Source organism: Danaus plexippus, chromosome 2 (genome assembly GCF_018135715.1).
Source record: "Danaus plexippus chromosome 2, MEX_DaPlex, whole genome shotgun sequence".
Classification (NCBI taxonomy): domain Eukaryota; kingdom Metazoa; phylum Arthropoda; class Insecta; order Lepidoptera; family Nymphalidae; genus Danaus; species Danaus plexippus.
Window position 1 is genome coordinate 8,187,847 of NC_083537.1, and position 20,151 is coordinate 8,207,997.

General features: G+C 27.7%; 3 non-coding genes across 3 annotated transcripts; 1 reads left to right on the forward strand and 2 right to left on the reverse strand.

Moving 5' to 3' along the window:
- The first annotated feature begins 1,095 nt into the window (after positions 1 to 1,095).
- On the forward strand, positions 1,096 to 1,167 carry Trnaq-cug (transfer RNA glutamine (anticodon CUG)). The gene has a single exon. It is a non-coding gene; the product is annotated as a tRNA-Gln (tRNA).
- Positions 1,168 to 13,953: 12,786 nt separating this feature from the next.
- Positions 13,954 to 14,025, reverse strand: Trnah-gug (transfer RNA histidin (anticodon GUG)). Its single transcript has one exon. It is a non-coding gene; the product is annotated as a tRNA-His (tRNA).
- Positions 14,026 to 19,697: 5,672 nt separating this feature from the next.
- Positions 19,698 to 19,769, reverse strand: Trnaq-cug (transfer RNA glutamine (anticodon CUG)). Its single transcript has one exon. It is a non-coding gene; the product is annotated as a tRNA-Gln (tRNA).
- Between the last annotated feature and the right edge of the window lie 382 nt (positions 19,770 to 20,151).

The window sequence follows — 20,151 nt, forward strand, 5'->3', positions numbered from 1 at the left end:
GTTGTATTGACGTAAATGTTTTTTTTTTTTAATAAAATTATTTTTCCAAAGCTATTCAACTACGAGTCTCAAGTCATCTTTCCATCAAGGTCATTGACATTCATTTTCCAATCTTTGGGTACATATCATTTTCATTATTATTAATGAATCATGTAACCAGTTCACTTTCATTTCTGAAGAAATACTAGTGAATATGTAAGCCTGATAATTTTTTTATTGTTTTTTTTTGGCTACCTCCCAAACTCCCCTCCAACTTTGTGATTTATCTTTTTTTTTACTTAAATGTTTATTGTAAAAGAAGTATCACGAATATATTTAATTATAGTATTGAAATCAAATTAGATATTATTATTATTTTTTAATATTAGATTTCATTTATATATATTTATTCTCATTTAGTTTGCTGTATGGAAAGCAAGGCTCGTTATAAACAGTTTCAGACATCTGATATTATCTCTATTAATATTTTTTTAAATAAAAAACTGTTTCTAAAAACCTACTAATTTTTGAGTTTATAATATTCTTGTGACATATATTATTGTAGTACAATCGAAAAGTTTTCGTAGCATGAAGCAACTTATACTTTTGTAGATCTTCATATATGTAGAAATCGTTTTCGGTTTTTTGGGCGTTACATACTTTTTCTGTGGATAATAATATACTGTCTTAACAAAATAAAAATAAATATGTGTGTATATATACCATGAACAAAGGTTGCTATCATGAATATTTTAGTAATAAATCACTTGTAATTCTGAAGTTTAAAATTAAAAATTACTGTACTAAAGCATACTTTGATACATAGAGCTAACTAGATTAATTTCAAATTTACTTTTGAAGGTTTTTTCATCATTACTATTACAAACTCACTCATATAATTTTTTGCAATAATTAAGTTGCAATATTCGTATATAATGGGAAGGACGTAAGTTTATAATGAATAGTTAGTTTGCTTTAATATTTCTTTATCGAAGCTTATTATAAATACTTGAGCGTGTTCAATATAATTTTTAATGTCAAGTCTAAATTCACTTTTCCCAGAAAGTCTTATTCGATCTAACTATCTTTTAGGTAACTTTCCTGAAAGCTCTCAACGGTTCCATGGTGTAACGGTTAGCACTCTGGACTCTGAATCCAGCGATCCGAGTTCAAATCTCGGTGGGACCTTTAGATTTTGTAAATTATATTTTAGACAAATATGAAACAAAATATTTTTGTTCGCATATTATGAGCTGGTAAATAGACTTGAGAAATTTTTATAATGGAATACAGAATGAGCTTATGCCAAACACTTAAACACTGAGTCGAAACTTTACAAGAAAATTCAAATAAGTTTCATTTGTTCCAATTGCTATTAATATACGCTAATAAATAGGAGATCAATAAAACGTAAATACGGTAGTGCTGTAGTAGATGTATATTTTTTTTATGGCTTATCTTTTAAATTGTACATATATAAGCAGTCATTTTACATTAATATGGACATAAATCGAAATATTTAGATTAAAAAAGTGCTCGAAAAGAGGTTTAAAATAACCATAAGACTACTATTACAACTATAAGTACTATTTTTATTATCTCATCATTTCTCTTTCTCTCTTATTTTGGTTTGTAAGAGGAAGACTACAATCAACATATAACGCAAAGCTTTTTTTAATTTTAGAAATTACCAATACAGATTATGAAAATCTTGTAATTTTCTGGAACTCATTTTTATTGTCGGATTTAGTGTCCTTATTTTTATGAGACTTATCATAAAGCATGTTCCACATGATATAGTTATAATCAAATAATAGAATAAATAAAAAATAATTTGAACATTTTGTGTAATTGTTTTACTTGAAGACTATTCGATTCTGAAGCATTAATTATAATTTCGACGGTGGGTGGATGCAATGAAACCAAAATTTAAATGACTTAATTTAATTTTAAATCTAAATTACAATTAATTGGTTCGACTATATTGTACGAAGGGTGAACAAATAGTGACACAATATTCTAAAATATTCGAAGAAGAAATATAAAACTAAAAAGTCTGTTCACACGGAACTTCTGAGTCAGACCCGTGTAGAATGAACAAGTTTACTTAGAAGCTTAGCGCGACCTGCGATTACACCGTAATTCTTTTAATATCTAATTTAACTATCACTATGACACCGTCACGTAACATATTAGACAATATTATAAAGGTCGAAATAAAATTTTCATATGCGCCAGCTAGATCCATCTGTAGGTTACTTTAAGATATCGGGAAAACATGAGCCGTCTTAGAGCTTTTAACAAAAACACTGTCTAAAGTCTTTGAGATATAACAAATAATATATAGGTCTACAGAAAATCTATACCTTAAGGATACTATATCCATCTTACAAATTTTAAAAATTGGTATTTCTAAAGCGTATATTGGAAATCTATTTACGTAAATACGGTATTAAGTCTTATAAAAATAAATTTCTTCGTTTTCAAGCCTACATGAGCTTCTGTAAATTAGTTTTTAAATCATTTAAATCGGGCGTACCATTTGAAAGTTATCATAATATAAGTTTAATAATTCTCAAAATTAAATAGGCTATATTTTTTGTAAAGACCCCGTGCGAAGCCGGGGCTGGTACCTAGTTTAATAGTAAAACAGGAAATATTTGAAGATTTACTGCTACTGATAATATTTTTATGAAGATGGCTACCTCTCTCTCCCACATCTACCTGTGAGTAATTTAAAGATACTAATGTTTTACTCACGGAAGATTTCTAACATCAGAATCTTTTTCTAGAATTTAAAAAGCGAAGCACGGGCCTAGTGTGTAGCTTATAGTGGTTACGAATTGGCTGGAGAGCGGTACATGAAAACGTAGTAAGCGTAATGTAGAGCCAAAATTCTTATCCTATTGTTTTTAATCTATGTGGATTGCACACTTTGAAGTAATATAAAAAATATGAATATAACATTGCACTTTTTTGCAATAGAACTATATGTTGTAAGCAATAACAGTTGATATTTCAATTCGGATATGTATATGTTGCAAAATTCTTAGATATGTAAATATGACCAAGGAAAAATTCAATACATTTGAAATATTTCCCACTAATTCCTACGAGTTAGCTTTCGTTTCACTGCTTACTAGGATTTAACAATTATGCTCAATTCATGATATTATAGTTTTCAATTAAGGACATGAAACTATTTTTTTTACTTAAGATCAAAATCTCTACAATATTCCATCTTTAATCATCTTTTTTACCAAGACAATAAACAAAAACAAGTTTTATAAATATTTATGTGTCTATAATTTCTTAAATTCCATCTTTTTAATATTGCTATAAACTTTAAGAATAGCGTTTAGGTACAAATTTGACTGGCAAGTAAGGTTAAATTGGATCAGAATTTCTGGGTTTCTTACCTGAACCAAAATTCGAAGGTAAATAATATATTGTTCAGTTTAATTCTGCAGAAACCTTCACGTCTGGTTTAATTTTTAACGTGAATATATCGTATGTATGTATGTATGTATATTCTTTATGTTATAGATAGAAAAACTTAATTTTACACTAACAGTCCAATATTTGATGGGCAGTTTTTGAATATAATTTAAACAATAATACGAGCTAAGCCGTTATATATAATGAAGTGAATGAGTAATGAGTATTTAATGAAAATGTTTAAGAATTAAACGCTCTAGAAACTATTATTTTTTTCAGCATATTTAGGAAGGTTATCCATGAAAAATTCTACAAGGTAATAAATAGTCTATAAATTACATAAAAAGACTTTTTAATTTTTTTTATATAGATTAATTGATAATATATAAAAAATGAAACTAGTATTATTCGGATTTACTACGCGGATTTTATTATTAAAAAAAAAAAAAAAAAATCCGCTTAGTAAATCCGAATAATACTAGTTTCGTTTAAATGAATACTCGCGAAAATCTTAGATCTCAATATATAAAAAACTTTTTGAAAAAATTTGGTTTCCCTTAGGTATAATTCTTTTGGTATATATAAATAAAATTTTTATTTAATTATCATGAAATTAATTTGTCAAGCTGCCTAATTATAAAAGCGTATTTATTTTGAAAAGTTAAATTAAGCCTGGCGTCGTTTTTAATTGTGAAGTTACCAGAATCTCTACTTCATTACGATGTATAAATATGTAATGAAAATTTTAACAAACAATATAAAATTATGTGTAATAATTCTTTTCTACACCAAACTAACTAACGAGACAAGAGAAACATAGCGAGACAATAAAACACAACATTAAAATATAAGAGGTATTTATAAATTTAGTAATATAACTTTTATGACCACGATGATGATCCCTTAGTCTTTTCTCATTATCGCTTTATTAAATCTTAACACGCAAACTGAATGATTTCGTAACAACTTATTCGCTAATGTTATTTTAACGTAAATGCGAAACCTTTATAAATGGATCATTTTAATGAAATAAAGAGAAATCACGCGTGTTATTGGACATTGCTATTAACAAATTATAACTAAAGCCATAGAAATCAGTTTTTCTGATCATTTATGATATATCGAAGTGTAAACTTAGTACGCTTAATAATTCTCATTTGTAATTCATTATTGTTCTTGAGCGTAAAATGTTAGTCAGCTAAATAACGAAATTAGCAAAGAGAAATTTAAATAAAATAATCTTTCTTGTCGCCAAACTGTTCTTATTTAACTTTTTACACAGTATCTCTCGTGTCTATTTATATTCCCAGACTTCAACCCGCGACTCCGTCAGCGTGAACATCAGAGTTGAGCTCAGAAAGAAATGTATAAATTTAAAATAATACGTGTCTAACTACGTTGGAGCCTTTTCATTTTTAATAACTTAGATACTGACTGTAATAAGGGATGACAATATCATCTGTTATAGTTGTATAATTTCAAAGAAGAATATAAACCTTTTAAAAGCATCACTTTTACTTACGCGATAATATTTGTAATGCAACTCTTTTTCGCTAATTAGAAAAAACCAATACAGGGAAGTACAATGTTATATACAAATGTACTTATTTGTCTAAACCCCTCGTAAACCCTAATATACAGAGCAAGTGTTTACAGTTAAGAAGATTACAAGCATCCTGACCTTAGTAAGAGTATTGTATGGGAGACAGTTGCTCTAGAATTATTTTATGTTTTACATAATTCGATTATTTTGTTAATGTATTTCATTATTATTAGTACATTAAAATTGAGTTGATACAGTGAAATTATAAAGTAATATTTGGATTGATTCTCATTAATTTTAATGTAAACTCATAAGTTGAAAGTAATATTATGGTGGGTGAATTAAGAAATGTATATACATTTACATAGATTTTATAAAATATTCATATTATGGAAATAATTGTTAAGTTCAAACTAAAACATCTTTAATATTAATTAAAATTAACTTGTCTCTCAAAACCCTTAAGTGAAAACCATTTCATGATATAAGCACTCATCTAAATGTCTTAGTACACATTTCATTCAAGGTAGTAAGCAGGAGATATTGATGGAACAAGAGGCTTAGAATGAATACCCTTGTTATGTGATTTTAAGCCATCTTTGAGGAATTGTTTGTTTGTTATAAGGACGTGTTTTTTCAAAAATAAAAAATAAATCATATCAATTCTGTCCAAAATTCTCAATGCAATTGGCATAAATAACAGTTCTATGAGGTCAAAGTTGGAAAATTATTCTTATAAAATATTGTACTTCTAGTCTATAACATTATCAAAATGACAAAGAATTTGCGTCATTCATATAAGGAACCTTATGTATCGAGAAAAATAACACATCGCTTCACAAAAATTTAAACAAGATAAAATCTTAAACTCCCGGTGACACTGTCAAACCCATCGGGCTAACAGGAATATATATTACAAAATAAATACTTAAACATTGAATTACTCATATAATAATAATGCAGTGAACCTATTGTCTTACTTATCAACATCACATTCAACATTAAAGAGGTATGGCAGACACAGAAATGTAAGTATTTGTATCGATTGTCTACTTAAAGAACAGTTGATAGCAGTTTACAAGTCCTTTTTTGTTTGTACTAAATAATATATAAATTTAACAGCTAGCGATCTACACATTGAAATAAAACATACTAGTTTGTATACAAATAAATTTAACATTTAATAATATCATCATTTTTAGCGGTTACCTCTATTTATTGTAATAAAAGTTGAATATTAACACATTAAAGACTAAAGAGTAAGGAATGCATTTAATTGATAAATTGGAATGACGGAGATAGACTACATAGTCGTATATATGTATATATATGTCGTGGAAGATGATTTTAAATTCAACTATAAGATATTTAATAACGAATAATAGGTATAATTATCACTTAGTTCAATCACGTTTCTACAGTACAAGTAATGAAACTGTCCCTTTTTTAGCGTAGTATGTCAAAAAAAAAAATATATATATATATATATATATACATATATATAAATACATATATCATTTATAACAGGTATTTGAATTAAATTATCTATATAGCTATTTGTAAGCGATTCGCAAAAGGTTATTTTTATTCCACCTTTTTCTCTCTTTTAGATTTTATTATTCAAAGTAGGTATAATCTCGAGATGCCATTGAGGTGAGTATTTCAGGTTCGCTTATTAAATATATTTGCGTTCTAAAAGTAAAAACGAATACATATCTTTGAATGCCTTTCATTATCTTTAAATTATGGAAGGATAATTGAATTGAAATTGAAATACAATATAAAATATTTGTATGGATATGTACACACGTCTAATCTATTATCACCCAGCAAGCCATCCTATTAATGTTTAAATTGTATAGTATTTTGCGGTATCCCGGTACGTGCTGCGGACGTAATATAATTACTCAACCGAAAATGGTTCGCAACTAATATTTACGGCACTCCCTTGTACATTTGTACTGAGAAATCTGTGCATTATAAAAAAAGGAAATGTGTTGTTATAATAATTTTATAATTTTTTAAATGAAATTAAAATGTGGAAAAAATAAATATATGAACCCTTCTCAGTTTTTACTTTAAGCGTCAGAATGTATTTATATGAGAAAAATAACTTTAAGAATTTATATAGATTAAGGATATTATGAAAATCAGTCAGCAAATAAATCATTATCCACCTACCTAATAATCTACCTACTTAATGTGATCACACACTATATATTGTTATCGAGGGAATACAAAACCATAACCAAATAGTTCTATGGGGTTTTGAAGACACTATATGTTGGCATGAGTTGTATTTTTGTCATTTGGAATAATAAAGTATAGCAAATGTGTTTTAAAAGACACTAAAGCAGATATTTAATGTTGAAGACTAAAGGCTTCACAGGAAAATTGGCGATTGCAAGAAAAACAAAATCTAAACAAAGGTGCCCTTTAAAACTAAATTAAAATAATTAATATTATTTTAATAGATTAGAATCAAAAATTAGAAATGTATAATTGGTGTAGTCAATATTTTTTACAAAGCCAGTGTAAAATAAATGGTTTTGAAATTTTTTTCGTTATGTAGAGATTTCTAATTACGGACAAGCCAGTGAATGTAGAAGACGTTGATTGTAAGCTATTCAGTGTTGAGTAATCATGTTGTGTCCAGAGCACGTACCGACAAACCGCAGACAAAGTAATATCCAATTTGGACATCAATGCAATGGCTTACTATAGGAAAAGTGATTATAACTACATTTTTATAAAAGCTAGAATGTAATAATCATACACTTACTCTTGTGATGATTATGATTCATGTGACATGTGTTTTATCACCATTTGGTTATATTTAAATTTAATATGATATATTATTTAACAATACTAAACGTATATAACTTCCAAGATTATAGTTTTCTATGAAAATTACATAACAATTATTTTAAATAAACGCTAAACTCCAATACTAATCTCAATTAAATCTTAAGAATATGTAGACTTTGATTAATAAAACCCTCTTTACATAATAAGCCGAATTAAGTAAATTTTATTCTGTTTTTTTTAGAGTTCCCTAAAATATCTCTGATAAAAATATTTTTTAATTATTTTTTAATCGTCACATTTAATATGTTCTGATAAAAATTAGACCATTGCCATTACTCTACATACGATACTATAATGAGATCTAAGATTTTAGCGAGTTTTATTCATTTAAATGAAACTAGTATTTTTCGGATAAACTACGCGTAATTAATTTTTGTAAAAAACTAAATACTCCCGACGTTTCGGTTACTTTTCAGCAACCGTGATCACGGGCAGACGAGATGACATCTCGATTTTTACAAAAATAAATTACGCGTAGTTTATCCGAAAAATACTAGTTTCATTTATACGATACTATGTTGTTTTATTTCACGTTATTCACATTATGTGCTATTTTCTTTCACGTATATGTACGAGTACGTGTCTAAATGCTCTAGTTATAACAATTTAACCGATATAACCAAATCTATCTATCCCTGCAAGTTGCAAGTTTTTTTACTCTACCATTTTTAATGTAATCAATAGCTACGAGCCTATTTATGATAATAGCATCAATAAATCACATTCCTCGCTAGTTAAACATAAATATTATCATGAGATATTAAATTTATTTTAATAAAAGCTAGTATTCTCTTTAATATTTAGATCGACTATTGTTGAATTTACTGTAAATTATTTTAACAATATTTACTACAGACCCAGAAGGACTTGTAAGCTACTGTTTTGAACAGTCAACATCCATCAATTGAACTATCTATAAATAGACAATCGATTAATTTGATTTCTATCTCGGACATGCCCCTTGAGATACAGATGTGGTACGAGATGCAGATGATATTGGAAATAGATTGTGCATGTTCCTTTTATGTGAACACCAAATGTTTGAGAATTGTCGTCTGATTAATATTTACCACATTCACTTAATTTCTTACATTATATTTCGTTAAAATATTTCTAAACATAGTGTTATAAATATTTTATAATCTTTGAGTATAGATGAATGTTGAATGATGATGAATGAAACGAAATGTTGAATTGAAAAAAAAGTTGTGTAATTTTTGAACAAAAATTTGTTTTGTATATGCATAATCCTGTGTATTAATAATTATAAGAGAAAAAAGGTTTGATATGATTCTTGATTGTGTTTTATTATTCCTAATATGTCCATAAGTATTCTCAATACTATTCATGAAAATTAATTGTTAGAGTTATTAACAAAATTGACAAACAACAGAAAAATTTATTCTTTTAAAATATTTTAATGCATATCTTGAATCTGGTAAATGTAGTGATATATTTACTCTTAAAATTTCTATTCAGTTATATAATCAATTTTGAAGGTATTAGGATGAATAAATTAATAACTACTAACATTTTCAATTCTTCTTCATTTATAGTGAACTGTAAGATTTTACAGCTAGCTTCAGTGATAGGAGAAACAGAGTTTGTAACAAATTCTTAATCTAAGACACTCTTAAGAGAAACTAACGACCGTGTTTAATTTTTAAAATATTCTTATTTTCTCTAAAATATCTCTTTATATTTATATGCAGAGTTTTAAATAAAAATAGATAAAAAGGATACTATTGGTCTTTATATTACCACGTTAATTATTACTGACTTGGAAACTTGTAGCCTTGAAGGTAAACACATTTTAATATATTGAAGGAGAAAACTTTGGATAGGGTGGAAAGTGTCTCTTTTTAAATCTATCTACATTTATATTTAAACTTTTGTCATTTATATGCAATCATTGATATTTCAATTTTCAAATGAGTGTGATATTGAGTGCAACCTTACCCATAACAATATTAATATTATCTAGCTTGGAAATAATTTAGGCATAGAGTAATACATATAACATTTTGGAAAATGTGCTAAACATTTAATTTATCAAATGTCAGATGCCGCAAAGTATGTCTGCCATCACTCTCACCTGATTACTTGTCATTCAAGCATTATCGCAGCTTGTCGATCGATGTCTTCTCCTAATGAGCACACGGGGTGGTACAACGACTTACTCGCCTTCCTCCTACAACCGATACGATTTGGCTTGATATAACAAAAAGAAAACATTTTTTTGTTTTAATAAAATTGATTTTTAGAAGCTTGCGGAGATGGTTAAGGTTATATATGTTTATCTTAGTGACTTATGTATCCTTATTGAATGGATTGTTTTTTTTTAACATTAAGGTTACATCAACCGTAAGTGATTGGTCAATCTAAAATTTGATTAAGGGCAGCACTAATGCATAATACATTGTCTTCATGATTTTCTTCTAGATAATTATTTGAATATGTGATAAACTTACGAAATAAATTTGTGAATAATCTTGGCAATATTACCTAATTAAATAGATTTTAAGCATGTTTATTGAAGAATTTTAAAACCCAAAAATTTAATTTCATATTGGAGAGGATTTTTTATATATGAGTTAATTTTGTACTTTTTATGGCATACGAAAATAAATCACTACATAAAGTGTAAGTTATCTACACCAATATTGCAATAATGTATAAATACAAAAATAATTTAATGTAGTACCTTTATGTTGTGCTTCAAAGTATACTTGGGTTAAATAATACAAAGTGTCACATTTCAAAGCCTTGTGATAGATGTTTTAATAATAACTCAAGAAAAATAATTCCTATTTTTCTTAAGTTATTCTTTTATCTGACCTAGCATCCGAATATTATATGACATGATATGACTAGAAGAAAGTTTTTTGCTTTAATATTCATTGAATGAGTTCCGAGCGCCTTAAGAAAAAAGGTTAATAAAAAACATTCCTTTATGAACATCTCCTAGAGTGAGAATTTCGAAAGTAAAAAAAAAATCTTCCTTATCTATTAAAATTAAATGAACTTGAACCTGTACTTGTTTAAGCAATTAATTATTTTTATAAAAGTTATTTATTTATTTGTTAGTCAGTCATTTGTTTTTTTAAATAAAAAAGTTTAAATATTTTTCAACTACCCGCATATTTATTTAAAAAAGTGACGTGTCTTCAGTGAGACTTGCCCTCGATCTATTGTAGCTGAAATTACATAAATTCAATTAGCTTAACCATAGACTAGCTATAGTTAAATCCTAGTTTATCTATTCTCTGTTAAACAGTACGAATGTACTTAATCCCTCCCAATTGAGTTTAAACTTGACTTCAACTTGCAGAGCTAAACCTGCGACCAAACTTCTATTGAAATCACATAATTTCAGGGATAGATCCAACTAAAAATATATTTTTTTATACAAAGTAAATTTTATAACTATTAAATTGAATTACAATTTCAATATTTATAAAGTAGAATCAATTTGGAATAAATCTAGAATTTTTTATAGTAGTTAGTTTAAAAAGTTAGTCTTAAGATGGTTGATTATTGTGAGACATTTATATTTAAAGACTTAAAACATGAGTAGGTACATAGCCTTTCCATTATCGTAAAAAAACCGGACACCTGTTACATCTAATGTGCCTCTTCATTACGTTTTATGACATATCTTTTTTACTGTTTAGTTATATGCTTCTAAGTTAGAAGCGTCTTAAAGTTACTACATTAAAAAACTTCCATATAAAACTCACGATTTTTTTTCTCTTAATTCATTAACGTTATATAATAAGGATAACTTTTATTATCAAACTTTAAAAACATCGGATTATACGATATATATAAATTGATATCACTGTTAAATTTGGTTATAATAATAATTTAATTATTTATTTGAATATGTTCCATATTATAGATAGATAGTAGGAAACGTTCTACAACTCTGTTAACAAACAACTGAAATAAAATATCAAAGTTTTATAGTTCACGAAATTCAGAAAGATGACAGCATCTCAAATTAAGTTTTGAAATGTTCCTTTCACTTATCTATATTTTTTTGACATAAATATTGTTACAACACTAAGTTTATACTAGTAGTACTGGTAGTACTAGTACTACTAGTAGTTTATACACCATACTATAAAATTTAAATACGATATTATTCAATTCAATCTTGCATATCATTACAAAATTATGAAGAATTGAATTCAACTTTCAGTATTAATATACAGTATATGATTAGATAAGTCGTGGTTGCCTGGAGGTTAAAGGCCCGCGACCGCCCAGTTAAGTTTCTCGCGACCCGGGTTTGAATTATATAAAATGCTTTAAAGCGTAAAAAAAACTTGTTCTTGTTATTATTTAGCTTTTGTTTCTATATACATATGTACTTTATAAATTAATATTTCTTTATGTATTTTATGTATGTACAATCAAAATGAGAATAATATATATTTTAGTTTTGTATTTTGCTTCATGTGTCGATGACAGTAAGTCTATTGGCTGTCGCTCTACCTGATTACTTGTCATCTGAACGACTCATCAGCTTATTGATGGAGTGCTCTTATTGAGGACACATCTGCGAGTACAATATAAGTAATCTATTAAGATATTTATTAAAAATATCAAAATAATAAAATTTTTGCATTAATATTCACTATTATCAATAAAATATCTTTTTACTTGTGAAATGAAAATTCATAAAAATATTACTTTTGTTCAATTGTTACATTTTAATAAATACAATTATTGTTACAAACTACTTAATTACTTATTTTTTAAAATAACAAGGACCAACTGACAGACATTCACACCTCGTCTGCCCGTGATCACGGTTGCTGCAAAGTAACCGAAACGTCGGGATTATGTAGTTTTTAAATAATAAAATCCGCGTAGTAAATCCGAATAATACTAGTTTTATTTAAATGAATACTCGCGAAAATCTTAGATCTCATTACTTAATTACTTTTCGTCCCTCTTTTTATATTTTTTGTCAAACAGCTGTTTATTATTATTACAACTGTTTACTGTTTTATTATAACTGTTTAAGGTAGATAAGACAGCATCAATTTTAAGTCATCTGCCCGTGATCACTTCAGGATTGTGAAGTTAAAGAAATAATTAACAACGCCTAGTATCCGAAAACTTTATTTTCATTCAAATAGATACATGACAGAATCTTAGACATCGGGAAATGATAAAATTACAAAAATTGCAGTAATCTACACTATGTCTTCACGTACCAAGGGTCCTTTGAACTTTGTCGTAGTTACTATCAAATTCTGTTTAACGGTATGAGATCGCCTTGTAGTGTATGTACTTATATGTTTTTTATTACAAATTATAACAAATAAATCATTACAACTTCTGATAAAAATATATATAAATGTCGTGAACAATGTTTGTATAGAAATGGGACATGCTTTTAACATATGGCCTGAGTATGAAATATATTATGGTCCTTTGAACATGCAACGTGATATTGTAGTTTAAAGCGAAATAGTTTACAAATTATTTCCTCTCGTCTTTAAAACTTTCTAGTCCATATGTTTTACTAACATTTTAATAAAGCGAGCGTAACCTATTTGAGGCATCACATTTTGCCAAGTAATAGTTGATATGTTTATATTCAATTTTTCTTATATTGTTTTTACAAACTTTCTGAATTGCAGCAGAATATAGCTTTCAGTTGCTTGATTTTTAATATATAAAAAAAAAATCATTAATACACCTCTATGGTAAGGAAATTTATTTTAGGAAAACTATTAATTTCACTGTATATGTTTTTTTAGTATAATCCTCCTTTTAAATGCCATTGTATGATACAATTAATAATTTCCTTTATTTTATCTGAATCTTTAACTTGAATTGACATACATTATTAGACAATTACTTCAAATTTAAATGATAAACCAAACGAATAAAAAGATGTATCAAAACAATTTATTTAATATATTTATGACGTCATAAATAACTCTAAGTGTAAGAAAAAAAGAAGAAAATATTAAGAAAAATATAACAACGCAATTGTTTTGAGAATATATGATGTGAAATTTAAAACTTATTTTTTTTTATTAAGTCATATATGTGTATAAAAATGAAACAAAAAAAATATATTCTCCGCCGCGACAGCTGTTCGCTGCCGTGACCAGGATTCGAACCTGGGTTACTACGGCCACAACGTAGGGTCCTAACCACTAGACGATCACGGCTATCGGAGCTGGTGAATGGTCTGATGTAATTGTGATACAGTTACCCTTCACAACAACAAGTTATTGCGCAAATGAAAGTTATGTTACGGTTAAGCGAATCTAGGTCAAAACATTATATTTGAGGCCCAAATTTAATTTGTAATTTATACATTTTCTTTATTTTACTAAACAATTAAATAAAATTGCAGTGCCTGTTTGTAATACTACATTATTTTAGTTAATGCATAGGTACGAAACAGTGTGCATATACCAAAATAATATATTTGCGTATTAGCTTTGAATCAGTTGGAGCTATATTGATGGCAGTTTCAATACCAGATAGGATAGAATAATGAGTAACTTACGCCACTTTTTTAAATATTAAAAGTACTAAAAGTAACAACGCTAGGAAGGTGTGCACTTAGTGTGGCATACAGATTATCGTTCTGTAAAAATTAATACTAGTTTATGCTTAGCTTAGCTCTATACGTCTTACTTGAAATTAATATCCGTAAAGATGTTTATATAAATAAAAAATATAGCATTTTGTTTTATTAATACAGTTAAATGAGCTAATATATATCTTTTATATTTTTAATAAAAACTATATCATCACATTTAGTTAAATTAATGAAATGGTTCAAATATTTTATTTTGTATGTAAATATTTAGTTCACAGTAAAAATTTGTAGTAGTTTATTTGACTAGATAGAATATAGAGTTTTATAATATATTATAACAAATTTTCATCATATAACTTAAGTTGTCAAATACATCGACAACAGTTGGTATTTTCGTAATTAAAGATTTAGCTTTAATTAATAAAACTTTTATTTTATTATTGAAGCAAACTACATTTAAATCGAATCTACGTCAGGAGTAATGACAAGAATTATACAATTTGGAAATTTATTAACTGTATGTTTATCTCTTAACTTTTATTTTCTTACGTAAAGACGGTCTTGTAATATAAAAAAAACATTTTTATGTAATAATTGTTTATATTTTTTATATAATATAAGCTGTACTGTGTATTATTATACCTATATATTCTTGCTACATTTTTTAAGTTACTTGTCATTAATATTAACATAACCGCTATGTAGAACAATCTTAAGAAATGAGACACTCATAACAAGTGAAACATCACAACGAACATATCCTACCTCAGAGCAACCAATCCAGGATAGTGCACAGCTTCACTTACAACTTTGCTCAAGATTGAGACGTAAAAGTACTTTTCTAAGAAGTGTATGTTAATATTCAAATGAATTTTTCACGTACAAGCACACAAATGTCCTATATTACGTTAATGTGAGGTATAATAAATTTATTCAGAAAATTTTAATCTATTTAGGTCTTTCATTAAATGTTGAACAATTTAAAATATATATTTATTAACAATGGAGAATAATATTAATGGTGGTAGAACCTAGCTGTGGGCATGCTACCATAGCTCGAACATGAGTTGGCTGGAAGTACCACCCTCTCACAAACAATTGGCGTAAAGTGGCCTTTAATGACTGTGTTTCGTCTGATGAGTGAGAGTTGGGTAAGCTTTCCCTTTTCCCGTCATTTCCTCTCCCTCTTTTACAATCAAGGTCGGCAACGAAACCGCGACATCTCTTATGTTGCAGATGTCCATGGGCGACTATGACCACCTTCCATTAAGTAGGCCATCTGCTTGTTTGCCACTTTTGATATATAAGTGAAAAAGGAGAAATTTATAAACCTTTATAAAGCATCACTTTGTATGTGACCAAGAATTATTAAACATGCACAATGAGATAAATTTGCTAATAGTGTGATATTTGATAAAAATGAATACCACACGCCTCTTACACCGAATGACTTCAATCTTAACAAGTACAGATATAAATTGTCACTGTATGATTGAATACTTAACACCATAACACCATAAATTTCTATGATTTAATCTTAATACAACTATTTTTATTTATAATGAACAATAAGTTTTACATAATAATTTTAGGGAACAAACTTATATTTCCCAGTAGAAGGTCTAATAAATAAATTAGTTACACATGTCTAGCTCAGTGCCTATTTACTAACTTTAGTGTATTGAAAAGGTATTTCCCAGAAGACTAAGTTAATATTTAGACCTCCATAATAACTTTTCATGTTGTGTCCAGTAACAAGGGTGTAGGAAGGAAAAAATTTGGGATGGGGTAAGTTTTAAAACTATTATGAAGTTGAAATAGTATACAGTTAATTTATGTAATATCCTCTGTACTGGCTTTTCTGATAAGGTTATGTTAAGAAATATTTTTGTTATCGTTGTCGCTGGTGTATAGAGTATTATTTTTGTAAATATAATCTCTTCTGTTAGCATATCATTATTGATAGATATATCTTGCGTCAACATACGAGCCTTAATTTTGTATCATGTTAATGACTGGGTGGTGTTTTGGTTTTTCTACACGATTATATTACTTTAAAGTAATCGTGGCACGATTCATATTTACAGTACACGTTCATATGAGATGAAAGTATTTGTCAGTTAGACTTGTTTCTTGTTATGTACATCGGACGAAAGATGAGTAAGAATTAACAACAGAAGTCTTCAGAAACGACTTTCGCATAATAATAGACATCTTAGACTAGACTACAATAATCCATTGAATTCATTATTTATTAAAAGTTTTTGAGAGACCTTTATAGTATACCCAGTTTCTGTTGACGCTAGAGTTTGAGATGATTTACTTTCAATTAAAAATATGAAAATGGATGCAGACGACGATTATTGTAAACCATTTCGGTTGAGTAATCATGTTCTGTCCAGACTTCAGAGCACGTTCTGACAAACCGCAGACAAATTAATATCCAATTTAAACATCTATAGAATGGTTTACTATAAGAAAACTGATTATATATTTATTTAATCTTTTTAATGTCTATTTTTAACTTAGTCATAGTTAATATATGTATAATAATTATTTTTGTTTACATAAATGTTGCTAGTTATCTTTTTCCTCCTCCTCCTTAATTAAATTAACGTTAACTCAGATAATCTTAAGCTAAGACTGTTTTAATATTATTTAGAATATTTAATTTTAATATCTTCCTAAAATTACTTGTAAGCTAACATTTTTGAACAGTTCACCTTCATCAATTTCATTTTAGCTCTGTATATGTAGTTAGACAAGCGAACCAAATACTTTGATTGCTACATCTGCCGAGCCGCCTGAGATGCAAATGTTCACGGATATTGGATGTAAGATGATCATACGTACCGTTTCAGTACACCCAATAACTTTAAAATAGTTGTAACATGTTACAACAACTATTTCACTCTAATCTTTTTAAAGTAAAGTCCACTTAAGCGTAAATAATTGTCTGCACTTCACCACAAAACGATAGGATTAAACATATTACAGTTCAATATATTTTTAAAATATATATTTTTTAAATAAAACTAATATTTGAATTAAATTCAAATTTAAAATCTACCCCAACGAGCGCACTCGAATTGTGCTGAAAGGCAATTTAAGGTGTTTTAATTTAATATTGTAACGTGATCCAATATCGGAGATAAATTATTATTGAATATGAATTATGGTATGGCTGTAACTGCCTCACATAATGTGGATAATATGAAAAGGCATAGTTTTATTTGAACTTTTTGAAATTGTGCCAAAATAATAAAAAAAGGTAATTTTATTTTACAATATTCAAACATCAATTAATACAAATAGTATTGTAGAGATTGAAATTGAAAAAAAAATACAATGTCGATAGGTGGTAGAGCCTAGCTGTGGTCAAGTAACTACAGATCGAACAGGGGCTGGCTTGACCGGGGAAGTACCACCCACCCACAGAAGATCTGCAGAAGGCTGCGTTTCGTCCGAAGAGTGAGAGAGCCGGTTGCCCTTTCCCTGTTCCCACCCTTTCCTGTCATCTCCTTATGCCTACCCCTCCCTCTTACTAATTATCCAAGGTTGGCAACGCATCCGCAACAGAGGTGTTGCGGTTGTCCATGAGCGACGGTGGCTACTGCCCACCAAGTAGGCCGTCTGCTCGTTTGTCACCTTTCACTTAAAAAAAAAAATACAAAAATATTTTGTTAGTTAGATGTTAGAGATATTTAGATCGAATATATAAACTGTTTATGATATTTACACAAATGAAAAGATTCTTGAATTGTACTTATAGAAAATTATATAGACCAAAGGCTTTATTTCGACTTAGTCCTATGAACATCTAGTCTTAAGAGGTTTGTTTTATGATTTGTTAAACTACGAAAAACTAAGACTCATAATTTTAATGTGAATTAAAAATAAAACTTAAAATTTTATTAAAGGAGTAGTGTCTTTGAACCAAAAATTTAAAGCGTGTGCACTTGATATGGAACAAAAGTTCGGTACATATTTCCTTATTATACTAAGACCTTGTATAACTATTATTAACTTTATTTAAGTGTTATATGAATTGATATTAAAAATAATCAAAATATTCAATGCAATCGTCGAACTCACATTTTATTTGTTCAGCCGGCACTCAATAATTATTATCTATATTATATTCATAACTTACGAAAAGGTAAAAGTTTCGCCCCTCTAACAAACACAATGAAATAATATAGTGTTTCTTATTAAACGAATTAGGATTACTATCCATTTTATTATATATTTATAGTTTCATATAATTTTATGTAACTAATATATTTATTATTTACTAAGTTAAGAAATATTCATGAATAAAATAATCGTTGTAATTATAGTGTTTCATTAAGTTTTAACTACGTAAAACCATACACTGACTCTATCCTTGTCGATATCAACAATGTTTATAGCAGTTCCAATTGAGAGACATTGAGATTAATACAATTCTCTGGATTATTAAATTAAGACCTCTGTTGAAATTTCATTTTTGCGTCACAATTAAAATCTACGTTCAGTTTTAACTTCCATTTGAAAGTATTTATACTTTTGTAATTAGGCAGTATGATAGCTTAATTTAATTATATTTTTTTTATTAAAATCATAAAAGTATTTTAAGAGCACAATTTTAATAATAAAAATAATTGAAATGTCCTTCATCGTGCAAAAGAAAAAGAGACAGATATTTTTGTATTGTTTTTAAGGGTTTTATAAGTGATCTGTAAAGAATGATGTGACGTGACGTCATAATGAATAGATAACATATAAAAATAAACGTTTAAATCGAAGAATCATTTTTGGATAAGCGTCGTTTTTTATTATAATATTATTTTAAATTTTAGCCAACGTTTAGGTTTGTACAGCAGTCGTGATCAGGTTCATATGAAACGAGAGATGGAAGACACGTTACATGTTCTTGGCGTATTCCGATTCTAAATATTATCGTTTAGTAAAGAGAAGAGAGGAAAGGAATAGAGTTGTATCAGCATCTCTATCATAATTTGTTTTCTTCGTAAGAGTTTTATCATTATTTAAATAGTTAAAATAATTCTCATAATTTACACGCGGGGACTTTTTTTTATAAAATTGATAAAGAATCAAGTTAATCTTATATTTCTTATTTAACAGGGAATTGTATCTAACATATATATATTTATATATATATATATATATATATATATATATATATGTATATATATATATTAAGTAATTTATATCGATTAACTTTATGCAAATAAAAATAAATTATATTGAAAATAAAGTATAACTGATGCATATTTAAAAAGTATTGTCAGGTCCCACCGAGATTTGAACTCGGATCGCTGGATTCAGAGTCCAGAGTGCTAACCGTTACACCATGGAACCGTTAGGAATATTGGAGGCTATATATATATGCAAGCAAAATGATAATGACTGTAGCTTGTCTGTGATCAGTAAACTTAAGTTCGATTTGCTACTGATTAGAAACCAGGATATATTATTTACAAAACAGTCAAAGTTTAGCTGGCATGTAGTTTTGAATGTTTTCGTTTTTTTTTTTTTATAATGTATAAAAAACATTTACATAGAATTAAATATTATCATGAATCAAGATTACCTACTTTATCCTTATATTTCTATCCATGTCTTTAAATTTCAAATTTGTTTTGGTTTTAAAATAAATCGTAAGAATACAGAATGCACATATTTATTATATACGAGGTATATCGAAGTGCAGCCCAAATTGTATCAACTTAAAATTAGGAAA